Below are 20607 nucleotides of genomic sequence, written 5' to 3'. Positions count from 1 at the left end.
TTATTACAGCTGGTGTGAGACCATAGTGGTCCTGATTCCGCACACGAACTATTTTATTTTTTTCATTACCTGCAACCTGCAACAATGTTTTTGCAATAAGTTTTTCCTGTTCAGTGTTAGTGTATAATAGCGATTGAATACACTGCACACTGCACAATTAGCAAGACAAAACCTCTAGCACATTGGGGTTACGTCCTATCAAGTTGGTGTCTTCGAAAAAGTTGTTGGGTTTTACTGCGTCTCAAATTGCGCTTGGAATTTAGTTCGAAAAACCGCCGCATAGGTGGCGCTGCGGTGGTAACTTCTTTATTTCACATTCTAGAGCTTTGATGTCTTCTGCAAAGTTGTAGAACATGCAAAATTATGAAAAGTCGTCGAAGACACCAAATCTCTAGCTCTTCAAATAACAAAGCTAGACTGAATATTAAAAACGAACGAATGAAATTTGCGCTGTTTCGTAATTCTCTTGTTTATCAGCCTACATGTTGCCATGCAACAGAAAACAATAATCGCAGTAGTCGAACGAGATCGTATATTTGAAATAGTATTTCACTCTTGCAACAATCATGTGTCCTGAGCAATAACATATACATTTATCTAGGTACTACTAGTATAAAGTCTATGGTATTACTAGTCGAAATTCCTGTTTTAGTGTATGTGAGTTATATATCTTTATCTCTCGGTGTGCTCCTTCCTGATTTTGGCAGAATTAAACGCATGTTTCGTAGGTGTTGTCACTTATTGAATCTTTTATACTTTTGTTCTATTCGTTGATGTTAAAATCAAATCAGGAAAAATACCAAATGCAACAGCAAATCTGAAAGATTTGTCAGATAAATGTTGACAAATTATTCATTTACGGTTTTGGTGGGTTGTCAACTAAAGGTAAATTATTTTAATTCATTAATATATTTATTAAATTAAGCATAATTACAGCATTATTATTCTTGAAAAAAAAAATATACTGTCGATGCAGTAGGTGGAATTTTATATGAAAAATAAAATCAATTGCCCTGATTGAGTGTGATTTTTGAGGCAAAGTGAAAAAGTCGCTTTTTTTTATTCGGACCGGCTGCGTCGTCGTCGTCGTCAATTTGAATGTCCACATCGTCGTACCCGTGTGTAGTTGTAGCGGTTCAGTGTGATTTCGGAGAAGAGGCCAGTTAGTGGAAGATGCTGTAGCACATACGCACTGGACACTTCGAAAGATGTTTATTGGTGAGCTCTTTCCATTTTATCATAATAATAATAATAATAATAATAATAATAATAATAATAATAATAATAATAATAATAATAATAATTAATGCTGAAGGATTTATACAATTCTGCTCTGGTTTTTGTGTATTTATCTAACAAATATTGAAAAGTTCGTCACGTCATGTGTCGGCGTTAGTACCCAATGCACATTCAGTTGATAATAAATATGTTTCTTTCATTTTTTTCATTTACACAAAAAAAAATGAATGGTTTGTCATCTTCGGTGTCGACCCAAGTAACCACAAGCATTATATCATAACATTAATTCCATCGTATTATAGTTTAGCTAATGCAACATAACTTTTATTTTACATCTGTCAAGTAATGAAGCGTTTAATCTTCATTATGAAAGCATTGAAGCATTACGAGATTTTGACAGTTCTGTATAGTTCTATAGAGCCGTTGTTAAATGCTTCATTGCATTACCATGTTAAAAGCTTTATAGCAATTGTGAGAATATTTCTCTGTACTGATTATTCAACAACTGTATTCATTATTTGTATACACTTTATTACCGATACTTCAATATTACATACAATGATTCTTCTTCTTCTTCTTCTTATTTCTGGCGAGCCGACACCGTTCGGCATCAGCTCTAGTTTAAAAGAAAAGACGCGGACACCGTCTTCAGCCAAAGGCTGCACAGACTGAATGAAACTTAACACTAGACAAGGGACACACGGAGCATGCACCAATGGATACGGAGAAGAAACTATTCTCACGAAAAGTTTCATCGCCCGGAGCGGGAATCGAACCCTCACCCCACAGCATGGTGCGATTAGAAGCTTGGTGACCCTAACCGCACGGCTACGAGGCTCCACAACGCACGGCTACGAGGCTCCATAACGTCCGCCTATTTCTGGTACTAAGCCTAAACACGGACGGTCAGGGAGACATCCACACACACCTGACACCCTACATATCGAACCCATCAACACATGGGCCGGGACCTACGGCTTTACTTCCTATCCGAGGGAAGGCGTGATCAGATATTTTTGTCTCAGAAATACCGACGGCGTCGACTAGGATTGAACCTAGACCGACTGGGGTGAGAGGCAACCACGCTTACCACTACACCACCGACGCCGCTACACAATGATTCACACTCCAGACAACAATAACAACATCTCCACATATAACAGATACTCAATGTAAACATACACGCTAAACGTAATGAAGTAACACAATAATTTATTATGTGCATACCACAAGGTACCACATCTCGTTTTTTCTCCAGATCCGTAGCAAGGTCACTCCACGTTGTTTTCGCTTATAGTCTCCTCAGTTTATGAACGTCTCGCTTCAGTCTCACATCAGAATTAGTAGTACAGTCATCCATTTGGTCATCCATCTCTGCTCGGCATTTTGGTAAATTACTTGGCTGTTACTTATGGTTGTACCTAAAAAGAAATATTTATTTTGACCCAAGTATTTTCCCAAATCCCAAAATATTTTTAATACTGAGTGTCAAGCTAAATATTACCTTTGCTGATGAATTAATTGAATTGCTTTCCTCTTCTCAAATGTTTTCAATCTAGCTGTCATTGAAAACTTTTGTATACTGCCAAACATTGTATACTGCCTACTGATTTTTTTTTTTGACATGTCCTTTCATAGAAGAATCTCATACAAAAGGTATGTATATTCAGATTATTATTCAGACATTTTTTTTAACTAATATGTCGAAAAAAATATCAATATCCATTAACTCGTTTTCGATCCAAAGTGTCCAAGTGTCATACAAACACTATTTCATTTTATGTTTTTCTAGCGAACTTCGCTGGAACTCGTTTCTTGTTCAGAATATTTTCAGCAGTTTGGCTTTATAGATTTTGTTTTTTAAATATCGAAGGGATTGATACTTTTTTTAAATCACGATTTCAAAAAACGTCACTTGTCCAAAGCAATATTTGTAATACTAGTTTTAGCTAAATAGTCATTTTAAAACTTGAATACATCCAGTTTTTGAATTATATTTAATACATATTGTTCACAAAACTCGCACCCGCACTAGCTGAAAGTATAGTAGAATATTAATATGCATTCTTTGTTTTGTTTTTCATGTTGTAATCCTATAATTATCTCAAATTCTTAATACATACATCATCGTCGCAGTACCAAATCTAAGTCACGCATTTAAGCACATGCAAAGTTGCAGTTGTGACGTAAATTTGAACCGGTTGCTGGTATTGCGCATCATTAAGCTACTAAGAGCTGAAATAAGCTATTTTACGAGACGTTTCAGAACAGCTGATCGCAGCAGCGGCGTCAACTGACAGAAGTCCCCGCACGTTTGTTTTGCTGGAATCTCGTGTAATTTTTGAAAAGGTACTTGTGCGACAAATTGGAGATATGAGAAATTGGTGCCAAAAAAGGCTCAAAAGCAGTTGCAGAAGCAATACAAATCTCATAAATTAATCAGGTATTTTTTTCGTTGCGATTGACTCGTTAACTTGCCGAAAAGAATTTAAATAAAAATTTCTAATTATTGTTTTAGCCAGTTTCAAAAACTACGCTTGACTTGCGCGCAGTCATTAACCATCATCAACCGGATGATGATTGAAAACGTAAACATCAGAGCGCGGAGTTCTGTCGTTTGACGAGCCTCATAAAATAGACTATTAGCACTAATCTAAATCGAGTTGCTATGTTTATAAGTAGGTTAAATATCAATTTTCGCACCGCCAGTCACTTCGGCTTCCAACAGAAAACGTAATCGTAGTAACCAATTATTATATATACAAAGCAATTTTCTCCAGGTAACAAAATAAATCGATCATCTTATTGGAGCAATTTTCGACGGTTCACCTATATAGGTGCTCACGTTTTTAGGAATTATGTTTCCGATAATTTCGGAATTCTCATGATTTACCATTTACCTTTCAAACTGAATGAGTTTATTTTTACGGTTTGGTCGTTCAATAGGTTTACATTCTACGATGCATATTTCCCCGCATGCTCAATCAAACCAATTTTAACATTAAAAAACCATAAAATTTGTTCCTTTGATGTCGCTCTTTTGGGTTCTGAACTGTAGGACTTATTTTAATGGTGTACCTCCAAAATATTGCAAAAATCTATGTGTGCGACACATGCATACAATATTTGCAGTTTTTTCAGTGTATGAAATCTAAAAATTCAAACAAGGTAACATGTTAGTAAATGGTAGCTGTTTGCATTAAGGCTCAAATAACCATCATTCAGTCATCAGCAATCATCAATTATTCAAAGGCAGTTTTCTTACTCTAAGCCACAAAACCGTCATTGAAAATTATGGTGGCCAGAGTACAGTGATAAATTTTTATACCCATTGGTTGAGATTTCAGCGAGAAAACTGCTTTTGAGTTTTTGCTAAACGATGATGGTTTGTTTCCTCTTAATAAGCTCGACTGAAAAACAAACCTCATAATCCAGCTTTCATTAGATATATATATTCCTGTAGTTATAGAAATGATTATCTTTTATTATTCCAATATCTTGTGCTTTTGATATACTGTACGTTATTCTCCTCATTAATAGTTTCAATACTTCTTTAACTGATCAAAATTTGTTTCTTCCTGTAAGGAAATTATTGTGCAGAATTTGTTGTTGAGCGTACTGCTGTACCTTGTTCTCTAACTTGTTCCACAGTTCTTGGCAAGATGGCCCACTCATTAGCAAAAATGGCACTATATCCAGTGTTAGGCAATCATAAGACAAAATGCCCCTCCTGACCACACCCGATACATTTTATATTCAAGGACTTCAGAAGTGATTACTCAAGAACTCACTGTACTTGAATCGCATTAACATTTAGTGGCATTCAATAGGTTATAAATCGCTTTTTATTCGAATTCCTGAGAGACTTCTAGTTAAGCCGAAAAGTTCATTTTTTATTGTTCGATTTTTTTTTTAAATATCCAATTCAACTAGCCATTTGACTAGCATGATACTTAACAGGTTAGTGGTTAGCAACTGCTCTGAATATGTCGTCTAGCTTCAACGAATGCTTTAACTGTCATTTTGACTTCCTATCTTGCAAACTACCAAGACAGTTTAATTATTCTCACACATTGATGTTAATTTTCTTGAAGTTACATTTTTAGTCTTGTAAGAGAGGACAAGGCATTAGTTAAATCATGTCTTCATGTTAATTTGGTTTCAAGAGCCAACCATTTTACGTCTCGTAGACTTATTATACTTTACTGAGCAATGATAACTTCAATATATATCACCTGAGGTGGGTCCACAACAATCTCAGTATCTGCTCAGTTATATTCGCATTTGGAACATATTCAAATACTATTCGTTCCTGGTTTTCTAGTCACGCTCAGCCTGAAGTTTAGTTTTGTCTTTCGCCTTCTCAGCTGCAACTTAATTGGTGTGAAATTTCATTTGTAATGGTTAAATTTATCTATAAAGCCCAGATTGGAGTTCAAGAGAAATCGCTCAAGAAACTGCTAGAACGATTCCAGAAACTTTCTACGGTGACTGCCATTTGAACTGTCATTTCATCGCAACTGCGTACTGCGATCGAAGAAAAAACGGTTTCTTTAGCGATTCAGCCAAGGAATTTCCCATGCATCAAGATAGGCCGAGAAATTCCTTCTGATCTGCAAACAGTCCTTAAATCTGCGTTGGCTGGCAATCTGTTTCTTACGAAATTTACGACACTGTTGCGTACTTTTAGTACTTTAATTTTTAATAACACAATTCGCCTTATACGGCTCTACAAAGAAACGACTATATCTGCCTTGCAGGTCTTACCGCCTTCAACGGCATTTCCACCTTCAACGGCTTTTTCCGCCTTCAACAGCTTTTCACTCTCCGACGGAACTTTCCGCCATCGACAGTTTTTCGCCTTAGTCGGCTCTTTCCTGCTTTTGAAAAGTCTTTCCGCCTTCAACGGCTTTTCTATCTGTAATCCTTTCCGCCTTTTACGGCTATTTCGAGAATGTCGCCTTCATTAGCTTTTATCGCCTTCATTGGCTTTCATCGCTTTCACTGGCTTTTAACAACAACGGCAAAATTTGATTTCAAAATATTGTTTCACCTCTACGCCTTCCTCGGCCATCCGGTTAACAAATTAATGCTTCATTCATCATTCAGCATTTAAGTCTAGATTTAGGACAACAACCCTATTCAACGAGTATCAATATCACAATCAACAAAACTTGGATTTTCTTCACAGTTCTTTATTTCTTTATCTGACAATAGTGATTGTCATCGATTTGAACTAAACAATACTGATCACCATCAAAATCTCTCACAGGTTGATTATTGTCATTAGCCGAAGGTACAAATACATTGTTTGATTCAACAGTTAGTATTGCCAGATTTCTTGAAACGTAAACACCGCGCGGTCGTTGAAATGTTTCAAAAAGGGACTTTGCAAAAAAAGTTCACGCGGTCTATCGTTTTCGAAAGGAACAGCCGCACCGTAGGAAACGCCGCAATGTTACTCCCCATAAGGATGAAGTAAAAAGGGAGTGAAAACCGCGGCCGTACCTTTCGGAAGCGGTAGGCCGCGTGCACTTTTGAGCACATCCCTCAATACACAATATTTACCTTTTTGCTTCCAATGTTGAAATTCAATCACAAGTCATCACCTGAAGGTCATCACCACTCTGCATGCACCACACACACCACTCATCTCTTTCTTTTTCCAAAGACAACACTTCCCGAACCGAAATTAAACTAATTTCACATGCACTGTTCACCGTTGTCGTCGCCAATGTGAGAATCTTTCTCTGTAATGATTATTCAACAACTGTATTCATTATTTGTATACACTTTATTACCGATACTTCAATATTACATACAATGATTCACACTCCAGACAACAATAACAACATCTCCACATATAACAGATACTCAATGTAAACATACACGCTAAACGTAATGAAGTAACACAATAATTTATTATGTGCATACCACAAGGTACCACAGCAATCAATAATGCAAGCATTTATTACTTTATATGTGCCTTTACTAAAGCTTCCATCGTTGTAAACAGAAAAATATCGCTCAGTTCGAAAAAAAAAACTGTAAAACACTTTTAGAAACAGAATCATTCAAAACAAACCAAAATTTTCATGGATTGCTGCGGAGCACTTAGATTATCATGCTCTGATGTTGCTGTGTGAAAATTTATATTATGTATGGTTTTTTGGGTTTCTGGTTGGGACATGAAAATAATCAGATGCTGAGGGAACAAAAATTATGTGGGGTATCGGTTTCCTTGTTTAACCCGATTTCATAAAAGGAAGAATTGAAGCGCTGTTTGTATTGTTTCTTATTTATTGTATTTTAGGTAGAAGTGAGCACATATGAAAACAAAAAAAAAAAAACAGAATCAACACAGACGAATTTATATTCGAGAGTAACATAACTGATGGCATTCAGACCCCGGCACATTTTTTAGAGTTGCTGAAAACACAACTCAATAAGGCACTAGCTAAGTATACTTTACTTTATGTTGCACATTTTTCCAGGTGCAAAATACATGGTATCGTAGCACACAGCATTAGCGCGTCCGAGTTTCATCGTGGTCAGTTTCAGCAGTCTAGGTTCAATTCCCGAAATACAATAAAAAACATCAAAGTGAGAGTATCGGAAGATAAAAATAGATAGAAAAATGATAAACATACTTTTTTTCATTTTTGACATGATGCATTAAGTGTGCATTCCATGCGATTTGATTGCATTAGCTATAAGGTACAAGCATTTTATATGCTTTAGCAATCACCACAGTAAAGCTTGCTGTAAATCAACAATAGTAGCGCCACTTTCGACTTTAAACCTATTTTAATGGTGCCTATATGACAAAACAACTTTATATCGCATGTCATATAATACACTATAAAGCGAAAATAATGCTCTATATAAAGCGTCATGGTTACTTGGGGACATTTGTAATATTTTAGTCAAAGTGAATAAATGTTTTGACTCAATAGCAAATGTTGCATGAGAGTCCGTCTTGGTTCGTCGTTGCATCGCGTCGTCGTTCTGTGTGCGTGCTTTTAGAGAAAAAAAAAACTAGTTTTTGTGCGAGTCGGTCGTGTGATGCCAGCAGCGGATGACATTTCAGCCCGTCTTGGTTCGTCGTTGCATCGCGTCGTCGTCCTGTGTGCGTACTCATCTTCGTACGAGGCGGTTTAGTGTGTTTTTGGAGGCAAAGGAAGTGCCGCTTTTTTCATTCGGATCGGGCGCGTTGTCGTCGACAATTTGAATGTGCACATCGTCGTACCCGTGTGTTGTTGTAGCAGTTCAGTGTAATTTCGAGGCCAGTTAGTGGAAGATGCTGCAGCTCTGGTTTTTGTGTATTTATCTAACAAATATTGAAAAGTTCGTCACGTGATGTGTCGGCGCTAGTTCCAAATGCACATTCAGTTGATAATAAATAATTTTCTTTCATACACTCGTTTACCACGGCAAAATCCTCAACACATCTCCATTTCCCCTGTCCAAACTCCTAGTGATTTCTCGTAGTAACGCAGAGAATTCCTCGGTTATTGGCCTAAGCGAGAATCACGTCATCACTTCCTTCCCTATCCTCAATTGACCTGCATTCGGACGCGGCCGGCGCTGGTATTGCTTATTGAAAAGTATTGGGATTCCAGCATTTACACAATGAAGAGAAAGCTAATCCCAAGCATCATCTGTTGGTTCTTTGTGTAAATGTAGTTGTCCTTGCAATAACAGAGGAGCAACCGCGGGCGGTCAATCATGCTCATTCTCAAAATAAAATCAATTGCCCTGATGATGAACTATTTTAAAAGCTTCTCATGAAATCTCACAGCAAACTACGCTTGATATAATAAATAGGGTGTGAGTGCCATAAGTCATCTCACGCTTCTAAATTCATCCTATTCAAAACAATCGATTACGGCTTCGATTGATTCCGTTATTTAATTTAGTAATAGTATTTTATTAAAAACGGTAGCCTGTTAGTACATAACTTTTGATCAGGCCAAGGAACATATGCGTGCTTACTTCTAATAAAAAATAAGAAACAAAACAAACAGCGCTTCAATCCTGGTGTTTTTCGTATGAAAATGGGAGCCACATGCTTAATGAGGGAACCAATACCTTATATTAGTGAGTTAAAATAATCTGTGTTCAGCCATTCTGCATTTTGAAATCGCACAAGAACTGTAAATAGATAATATTCGGAAACTTCTATCTGACAAATCTTATAGATTTTCTTTTGCAGTTGATATTTTTCCTGGTTTGATGTGGAAACGGATAAAACAAAAGTACAGTAACTGTTGGGATTTCTATAAGAAGCTGCCACCCACTTTACGCCAACCGCAATATATCAGCCTCGATCTCAGCTACTTTCCGATTCAGCTAATTTTTGAAAGCGATTAGGCTCCTCAAGTACTAAAAATAAATTAAATTGGTCAAATACCTACTAAAAATTAATTAAATTGGCTGCAAGCCAATCTGAAATTTGCGTTGGGCGTAAAGTGAGTGGTAGCGTCTTGTAGGAGATCCAACTATTTAAAAAAGATTCAAGTGATGAATGTACCGAATTTACTCACCTACACTGAACGGCGGCTTGCGGTGAAAATTACTATTCTGAGGGTCAATTTAAATACACAACGCCACTTAATTTGTGCAGACTGATTTTCGTTTCAATTCAACAGAATTATGTTTTCAATTTTACTATGGACTCGATTTTCAATTAAAAAAAGTTTCTGCTGGCAACCGGATTCGAACCAATAACCTTGACATCACCAGGCTCGCACACTACCACTCGGCTATCGAACCGGTTGAGATGCGAAGAAACACAACGCACACAAGAAGCGTTGGTGGGATGATCATGTTTTGCCATGGTAAATTTAAAAACATTGTTATGCTTGCAGGGCTGTTACAGGTAGCGCGGATTTTGCGTTTTTCGCGGTTTTTGCGTTTCGCGCGGATTTCGCGCGTTTTTGCTAATTTCGGCGCAGATTTTGCGGAAGTGGTTTTCAAATGCACTTACATCAAATTTAGACCTGGAGCTATAAGAAACCAGAAAAAAGTTTTTAAATTAGTGTTATGGAATTTTGTGCTTAATTAAAATCAATGTTAATAGTCCCTAGCTTGGAATGCTAAAGTTGCACTGTGACTGCACTATACGCTAAATTTCTTAGTCAAGCTATTAAAGTTATTTCTGCCTTAAACCCGAAATCAATTTTTGGCTAAAATTTTAGATAGAATGGCAAGATTTCTGAAATAATTGATTCCAAAATCTTTTTTATGGAATTTGCAAAGAGACGTCTACCGGAAGCTTTGGAAATATTTGGTTTAATTTCGTAGTCAAAATTAACCGAATCTCGTAAAGAAAATCATTGGTTTGGTAGACTGTGTGTGTCGTAAGAATTCAAAATAAAAAAAGATACAAGTAAGACGTCCTGGAGCTTTCTATACGATTGCATTCTTAGATAATTCCATGAAAAAAAAAAACTTTAAAAACTCTGGATAGAATTAGATTATATATTTTTTTTAAACATGCAAGAATTTCTTGATTCATTATGAATGAGTTTCAGATTGACGGAATTGACGAAATTCCTGAATCAGTTATAACTACTTGCGAAACGATTTGTTTTGTTAATACTGTGATTTCCGATCGGAACACCCGTTGAGAGGGGTACAGTTATTAAAGGGTAGAATTTTGGGAGGTTTTTTCGGCAGAACACTTGAAAAATTTATTGAAGCTTTCGGAATCCTTAGACTAAGGGCATTCTTGCTGTAATATCCATCCAATCCTAATTGCCAAGGATGTGGTGTGACCAAACATTCTTATCATTAATGATATAATCAATTTGTATCAATTGTAATGATCAGAACATTTGCCAGACATTTTTTTTTGTGAAATGCTTCCTTTTACATAAATATCGCCACAGAGAGCAGACATCCAAGTCCAGTTCCGAAACTGTGTAAGGAATTTAACGGTCATTCGAAATCGGCAACACAAGTGGCAATACCGTGGCGCTGCAATCGGGTCATTTCTCATACTAATTTAATTCACCACTTGAAATGTTACAATTCACCACTGACTGTAGTAGCAATATGGTGTTTGGCAGCGTTAGTGTTTTCATCGTGTATTGGTTTGCAACCTTACTCAAGTGAAGATTCAAATCCTTACACAACTTTCTGAATGAAATTTGTTCTAGTCTGCATGTCTGTTCTCTGTGATGTCGCCCTAAGAAATAACATATAGTGGTGATTTAATAAAAAATTACTTGGGGAATTTCCCAATTGTTGCACGGCTAAAAAATCGCCTATGCAACATGCAAGTTTTTAGCTGTGCATCAATTGGAAAGTTACCCTAGTACACTAAAATAAATTTTGTCGTGGAAACTACCGATTCCATAGTAAAATTACTAACCGTACCTATGATTCTCAACCGACAACAATTTCCAGTTAATTCCACAAAAACACTGTCAACTTACCTAGCAGTGCAGTTAACATTACCAAAAATAGTCCTAATTTAACAAATGAGCATTGTATTGTTAACCATACTGTGTTGTAAAATGCGTGTCCTGGAAAAATTAACAATGTTTTGTTACACTGTTGAAAATGCTTTGACATCCATGTGCACAACAGAACATGTGCTCGATGAACAAATTGAGATTTGAAATTGTGAAAAGAAATCCACGTACTCCGGTGAGACTCGAACTCACGACTCCCAATTCGCTAGACGGGCGCTTCTATTCCTTCAAGCTACGGAGTCACTCGACTATCTCCGTCGCCAGCAGGCCTAGAACTGAACTCGATTCCACTATCGCACATGGTTATCTTCTTTTCACAATCCAAACCCCCTTCGGATGGGATTAGATGAACATCTAACACATTGTCTGTTGTGCACATGTATGTCAAAGCGGGAGAGGAAGTTATTTTTAATTGTCGAGAGCTTCGGGCACTGCCTTCCAATCACTTATTGGTATGGCAATTAGTGTGCAGTCGGACTCTCGACGGGTCGGTCCTCGGCCGACCGAATACGGTAAGGGTGACCGTAGCACCTTACAAATGTCAATTTCTTGATTTCTTGATAGTGGAATCGAGTTCAGTTCTAGGCCTGCTGGCGACGGAGATAGTCGAGTGACTCCGTAGCTTGAAGGAATAGAAGCGCCCGTCTAGCGAATTGGGAGTCGTGAGTTCGAGTCTCACCGGGGTACGTGGATTTCTTTTCATAATTTCAAATCTCAATTTGTTCATCGAGCACATGTTCTGTTGTGCACATGGATGTCAAAGCATTTTCAACAGTGTAATTTCCCACATGGCTTGGTCAGCCAAAGCAAAATCAAGAAATTGACAAATGTTTTGTTGTTGAGACGACTATGCTTTTAGTTGAATTTACTACAATGCATTGTAATTTTAAGCATATTTCAGTTACATTAACAGATTTTGTTGTCGGTTGAGAATCATAGGTACGGTTAGTAATTTTACTATGGAATCGGTAGTTTCGACAACAAAATTTATTTCAGTGTAGGTATTACTCCATTTGCATCTTAACAAAAAAGTTTCTGCAGAAAGTAATGCATGAATTTCTCAAGAAGTTTCTGAAAAAATTCTTGCAATTCTTTCAAATGATCTTTTTAGATTTCAGAATTTCTATCATACTGTTGATTATAAATTATTTTAAAAGTTTCGTAAAAACTACTGTTTTTTTCTTGTAAAATAGTAGACACCCTGATTGATAAGCAAAGAACTATTGATCCAAAACTTTTTATTACAATTAAAAAAAAAACTAGCCTTGTTTAAACTTTCGTTTGATGTAGAATTGGTCAGACTATGTTAGAATAGTAGTGATTAGTTATTAGTAATAGTTGAAAATCAATTTATCAATAGAAATGCTCTTCGCCTGAAGTGCACCAAAAGTCATGAATAGTTGAGTTTCTCTTAACGCTTTCCTTCCCACGACTTTGAACGACAATATCTATGCCAAAAAAACGTTTCCGAAAAAAGTGGTAGAACAAAAGTTATTGCAAATTGGCTAAATTTTTCAAAATCAATGAAAAAAAATTTGGTTGTAAATCAATAGGTTTTTGATTGTTTATCAATAGTTCAGCTATTGAAACAAGTACCCTGATAAAAAGTATCATAAAAATACGATAAATTTTATTGTTACAACTCCATTTTTATGACAATTATTCACCATTAAAAATATTGTAATTGGCACAGCATATTCACCATCACCCCTATTGTACTATACCATTCGGCGAATGGTAAATGGCACTTTTACAATAAAAAATGGTGGTTGTTATGTATCTTAACCATAAAATTTTGAGAAAATTTTCATACATTTTTACGCGAAAAACAATAGAATGTATTGTGTTTTTATGAGACATTTTTAGGGCAATTTTCAAAAGAAAACAATATATCTTATTGTATTTTCATTGTTTTTACAATACAAATACAATTAATTGAATGGCGTCAAATGAATCGTTGTTACAATAAAAATACAATAATATTTGTGTAAGCAGTTTTCGCTTTTGAAAATCCATAGAATTTATATTTCCCGCTAACATTTATATCCAGCATTTTGAGCACTAACGGCCGCCAGAATGATATGCACATTTTATGATAAGAGTCAAACACTCTGATGCCTGTCTGATATGTGTTGCTTGGCAGCTGTTGATCTCTATCTATCATCAATCTTTTGAAATAACTGCCAAATATCACAAGTCAGACCTCAGGTCGTATGATCCATATCATAAATCGTTCACAATACATATGGCCATTAGTATATGTAAATGCTGAAGAAAAATGTTACCGAGAAATGTGAATTCTTTGATTTTTCAAAGGCGAAATATGTTTACATAACAACAAATATTATTGCATGTTTATTTTAACATCGGTTCAATTGACCCCATTAAACAAATTGTATTTGTATTGTTATCAATGGTAGTTTACTATTTACTAGATTCCTTTAATTTATTGGAAAACATTAGTAAAATCATTATTCATCTTTTTCTTGTCGTAACGTTCTTACTTGGCTAAAACCTACTTTTCAGCTAGTTTTCTATAAGTACATGTAAAGTAATTATTGCTCTAAGTACACCGTATATCTGCATGCAATAAGGCTTCAGCATCGTGGTTACATGGGTAATTTCTCAGTTATTCATTGAGAGCTTCCTCTGCCAACACGGCTTGACGTCTGTCAGTCGTTGAAGTTTTAGCGAATAACATTCGATAACCGAAACATCTACTGTACTCAAATTTAAAACGAAAACTATAAAAAAATATGTCAAGTGATTTTGTATTTGATTATACAAACATGATCCCAGCAACAATAATATTTATTGTTATTTGTTTGTTACGAATTGTTTTCAAGTGTAATTGAGAAATAAACTCTTTTTTAATAAAAAGTCCATGAGAACTTTGTAGGCACTTTTGCAACTATATGAAAATAACTTAAATTAATTTTTACTGATAGTAACTTTAAATTATCATAGAACTATTGGAAAATAATCGAATCAATTAGTCACTAATAAAGCTAATGTTCACTTATTGTTCGAACTTTATGGGCTTGATTTCTATTGTTGAAAGTAACAATATATCTACTATGTGTTTTATTGTGAACAATAAAACCAGTCATATGTTAATAATATTTACCATGTAATGAATGGTAACTTTTTATCCGGGTAGGTAGTAGTTGGGTTAACCTTATGAGGTTATAACCATATTCTAAAAATTATTGCATCATATTCATCTAATTCCGTTTGTCCGGAGTTCGTCGAAAATCGATGGTGCTCTAGAGCAACCATGGGAAGTAGAGGGTTAAAAATTCTGGCTTTTTATGAGTTTGAGTCATCAGAGCCATGTTTTGTACTGGCGCGGATTTGATGACCTCGGCGCGGATTTTAAATGGCTTGGTGCGGATTTTGCGGTTTTCAAATCGACACTTTTGTAACAGCCCTGTGCTTGTCATTACTGCAAGCCGCCTTTCAGTGTACGAAACATGCGTTTATTTCAGGAAGGTGCACATCGACTACGCTCTATCACTTAAATGCATTAGAACAGGAATTTCTACTAGTAATGCCTAGCCAAATATATAATGTACATATTACGGAACGTCCATAAATTACGTCACGCAAAAATCGACCATTTTCAACCCCCACCCCCCACCCCCCCCCCCTGTCATACTTTTTGTATGGGACTTCTGAAATGTTTGTATGTGTGATATTTCAATAACCAAAATAATGTAACACATTCTATATATTTTACTATTATTGTTTATTATGAGCATCATCAATATGACATTTCCATAGACAAATAGACAACCAATGCGTCACAGACAATAGACATACAAATGACAAATATAATATAAATAAATAAATCTGGAGCTCGATTTGAATAGGTCGTATGTGCTTTTGTCGATTAAAAATTAGATCAGTTGGATTCACTTATTGTAGCGAAAACCGTTGAAATTGAACAAAGTTGATACATACAGCAGAATCCTCACAAAATAGGCTTTCCTTTCCATCATTAAAAGTCTCAAAAATATCTTCCATATTGATACAATAACTAAAATAAACTGATCGAATTTTATATCGACAAAAGCACATACGACATATTTAAATCGAGCTCCAGAAATATCATTACCACATCTCCCTTTTTTTAATATTTTTTTAAAGTATATAATCATACGTTGGTCCATCTGGGCCCTGTAGCATAATCGGGCTAATAATATTAGCTACAAGTTACAAGTTACAAGTACTAATATTACAAGTGCTAATAATTTGTGTTGCATAAAGGCTCAATTTTCCACTAATATTATTAGCACTTGTAATATTAGTGACCATGAAAATACAAGTTGTTTTGGTTCATTTACCTGTCAAAATTCATCCGACAGTTCACTATTAATGTGAAATGGCAGTTGATGTTTGTTTATATTCTGCATTTTTCGCGTAACATCCGGAAATAACTTCATTTATTCCGAAGTTTTGCATTCTTTATACGATAGATGAAGAAAAGCATGTGCTGTTTGGATAATTTTCGGCCGCTCTGGAAAAATATTTTTTTACAAAATATGGCACTGCAAGTACCTAAATTTTTAGTAAAATGTTCCAAAGATTTAATAAAGCCTGTATCCGCAATAATCGGGACAGATAAATACAGCTGCAACTCTACAATATATACATTAAAATTTCTCAAATTTGGCCTAATAACATCTTAAGATGGGTTAATTGCACCTACACAATTTTATGTGAATCGGTGCAGTACTTTTTGTTGTAGCAATGATAGAGTAGAACGTGCGCCATTGAATTCTGTACAGCCCCTAGTTTTGCTTTTCAGCGCTGTAACTTTTGAATATGGCAAAGGAAATGGCTGAAATTTTGGACACAAACCTCTCAATCTACATTTGTTGCATAGGCAAAGTTTCAAAAAAAAAATCGATGCACCATCATCAATTTCATAGCCGAAACATGCATTGGGTCCGAACGTGATTTTAGACCCTCAGACAGCAATTAGTACTATACCCTTTATTCTTTCGATTGAACTATTGAAAGTACTATACCAATAATCATCAAATTTTGCAGGCATAATATACATATAATCAACTATCTTCTGTGAAAATTTCATGAAAATTAGCAGAAAAATTCAAAAGTTATGAATAAGCAAACATCGCACATGAAAAACACGAAAATTTTTCACTAACGCTCACTCCTACCAACACCAGCAGCTTTCAAACCAATTGATCAAAGTTGATGAAATTTTGCAAGAAAGTGTCTATAAGTATCATAACTGCAGACGAAATTTCATTATTGTCATTGCAGAACTTTGAACTGTAGCGTAAAAGAACCATCTATTATGCGAATGAAAATTGGTCATGATTGTACAGAATGCTTAAAACCACGTCTGTTTGTTTTTCATCCACAGTTAAAAGTAATGCATCGATTTATATGAAATTTGGCACAAATAATAAACATACTCCAAAGAGTTCTCAGTCAATTATTTGGCCAATATTATCGATTCATTACAGAGCTACAGCCATACTTCTGTGTCCCGATTATTGCGGATACATGCTTTAGTACTGGTTGAAAAGCAATGTATAAAGATTTAGCAACATGTTTTATGCTTCTTGTTAAAATCCGAAGTGATCTGGGATGCAAAAATTGAGCTTTTCACGGTGTGCCAAAAACCGTTATTAACAAATAAAAATGTCCACCAATTTGGCACCCGTCATTCGAAAGATATACTATCCTAGTATATACTCTGAAAATTTGAAAATCTTTCATCGAGGGAAATTGAAGTTTTTGTCATTTGAGCATATTGCGTTATTTCTATAGGATTTTCTTACATGAGTAAATATGCACATATCGTAGTTCTACGGCCATTTATAATTTCAACCCAAATAAACATTCGTTTTTCAAATACTATCCAACGTGTATGATATTCAAAGATAACTTTGAATTAGATACGACAAGAATCACAATAGCTAATCATTTTGAAATATAGGAAAATTAATATAAATTTTTTATGCAATTTTCAACCTAAATGTCAAACACAAGATTATATGTATTGTTCCATATGTATTAGTCTGGGACACGGTTATATAGGAAAAAATGGTAAAACTCTCGTTCCTGTATACTTTTTGAGTGCCATTTTGCCCTCATATCAACTGTGCAAATTTCAGCTCAATCAAAGAAAGGGGCCACCTTTGGCGATTTGTCTTTGAAAAGGTGATTTTTTCCATAGTAAATTGTATGAAAACTTAAAACGGCTGGCGCTAAAATATAGTTTCTCCGATCGTGCTGAAATTTTGCACAGTTTATATGTAGCCAAAATGGAACTCAAAAAGTGTGCAGGAGTGAAATGTCTATTTCTACCCATGCTACTATATATATTGTTGTTGTTACAATTTGTAACAACAATGTGTAAATATGATAATCTCATAATCTCACTTAATTTTTGATAAATTGGAGTTGATACCCAATACCATAAGCTATAACTCTAATTATCTGATGGAATATATTTTTTTATTTTTAAAAAAGATCGGTTATCCATGTTAAAGACACAGTTTTACTCTTTTATGGTAAACTAGAAAATATTTTAAACATGTGGTTGATTTTCTTCCTAACACTTTTTCAAATTATTTTATAAATGTCTTAAACTCTTAAGCCAGCGTGCCTATCAAACCCAGCAATATAATGGTTCAAAATTTATCGCATATATGCCCAACAATCACGTATATTCATTACAAATTGCTAAAAAAATGTTTTGATGACGTATACGGGTTTGAAACTCATATGTAAGTAACTGAAATATAGGTAACATATTAGGGAAATATGTTGGGATATCAGAGTAAACTATTGTAACTTGTGATTCCTCTAACAAAATGTTGTCAAATTTGCAGAAACTATGCTTGGATATCATACATGTTGATAAGTATTTGAAAAACTAATGTACATATATTTGTTGAAATCACAAATAGCCGTAGAACCACGATATGTTCATATTAACTCATATATGAAAATTGTATAGAAATAACGCAATATGCTTAAATGGCGAAAACTTCAATTTCCCTCGATGAAAGATTTTCAAATTTTCAGAGTAGATAATGGGATAGTGTATCTTTCGAATGACGGGTGCCAAATTGGTGGACATTTTTATTTGATAATAACGGTTTTTGGCACACCGTGATTTTCAGAAAGATTTTCAAATTTTCAGAGTAGATAATAGGATAGTGTATCTTTCGAATGACGGGTACCAAATTGGTGGACATTTTTATTTGATAATAACGGTTTTTGGCACACCGTGTTTTACTTACTTTTATATGTCGCAACTCGATTCGAGTTAGTGTATGTATATTAGAGTGGGTCATCGTTTATATGGAAAAATGAAAAATTCAATGGTATCCCATCAGATCAAAGCTTTTTTGATCCCATTTCAGGACCCAAATAAGTGTGCAAGATTTGGGCACGATCGGTTATGTCTACGTTTTGCGCATCGCGTTTGAAGTTTGTATGGGGTTTTACATGGGAAAACACACTTTTTTGCATTTCTCTCATAGCAAGCTCGAATTTTTCTAAAACCATATAACCGATAAAGTGAAAACATAGCCTATGGTGTCCTGAAAAACTTTGTCAAAGACCGCGAAGTGATCTGATGCTTATGAAAAAAGTTATAGCGTTGGCATTGCTTGTCGAAACAGCATGATTTTGTTGCTATTGTTATTCCTTTACATGTTAAAACTTAAACACATGCATGCGGTTCGTTGGTTATAACTATTTTCACAAGCATCCGATTGCTTTGTGGTCTTCGACAAAGTTTTTCAGAACATGCTAGGCTCTCATTTTACAGTATCGGTTAAAAAGTTTCAGACAAACTTTTTCAACTTATGACAAAAATGCAAAAAAGTATGTTTTCCCATACAAAATCCCATACAAATTTCAATTGCAATGCGCAAAGTGTAGACGTAACCGATCGTGCTCAAATTTTGCACAGATACTCAGGACCCGTAACGGAACCAAAAAAACTTTGATCTGAGAAAACGGTTCCGATGACCCACACTAAATTGTATATTGTAGCTCTTGATTAGCTTAATGATGCGCAATACAAGCAATTGATTCAAATTTATTTCGCATCTGCAAATTTATCTGTGCTTATGCAGTGCCCATAATATGTAACTTTACCAAGAACCTCCAATCAAAGATGGATATTGTAGAAACTTTGGAGAACTTGAGAGACTCAGCAGAAATTATATTTTGGATACAAAGTGTACCACAACGCAATTTTCTCTTCAATGAGTTTCGAATACATACTGCCAAATTTAATCGTCGAAAACTGGAATTAAGTTTGACATGTTAGATAAATAATATCTTTTGAGTTCATCAAAATGGTAAATCGATATATTCAAAACTAAATATGACTTCTGCAATACTTTAAATCTAACTTGTAAATTATTTTACAAGACCTTGGAGACTTGGAATCAAAAGTACAAGTTATAGCTAATATTTTATACTTGTAGTTTGTTTATGCAACATACACTTGAAAATTCTACTAATAATATTAGTCCAACCGACTTGTAGTATTGGACTTGTAACTTGTACTTGTAGTATTTTTATGCAACAGAAAATTATAAGTTACAAGCTACAATACTAATATTATTAGTAAAATTTTCATTATGCTACAGGCCCCTGGTCAGCTGAACATTCTTTGATGCGGTGTGTTGCTACAATGTTGGTATTGCAACCGATACTCCTGGACGACGATGCCAAGTATAGAACGCCCTTCATCGTTGCAACACATCAGACAACGAATCTGATGAAATGGTTGAATCAATTGTCGACTGCTGGCGTTGATGATATCGGCCGTCGCGGTGGTCGAACTCCCACATCTGTAATTGATTAAAATACGAAAATTAATGAA

At 35.2% G+C, this 20607-nt stretch overlaps 1 protein-coding gene across 3 annotated transcripts in view; it reads right to left on the bottom strand.

The window, feature by feature from the left end:
- Positions 1-1749: 1749 nt before the first annotated feature.
- Positions 1750-20607, bottom strand: part of LOC134287559 (uncharacterized) — a 48828-nt gene continuing 29970 nt past the window's right edge. For 2 of the 3 annotated variants that reach the window (XM_062849660.1, XM_062849581.1), the window contains one exon: positions 1750-20575. The gene's annotated coding sequence lies outside the window, so the exon portion shown is untranslated. The remainder of the gene's footprint in view (positions 20576-20607) is intronic. The other variant, XM_062849617.1, reaches the window with a different exon arrangement.

The sequence above is a fragment of the Aedes albopictus genome, chromosome 1 (assembly GCF_035046485.1).
Source record: "Aedes albopictus strain Foshan chromosome 1, AalbF5, whole genome shotgun sequence".
Classification (NCBI taxonomy): domain Eukaryota; kingdom Metazoa; phylum Arthropoda; class Insecta; order Diptera; family Culicidae; genus Aedes; species Aedes albopictus.
Note: the sequence above shows the minus strand (reverse complement) of the source record. Positions and strands in the feature narration are given on the sequence as shown.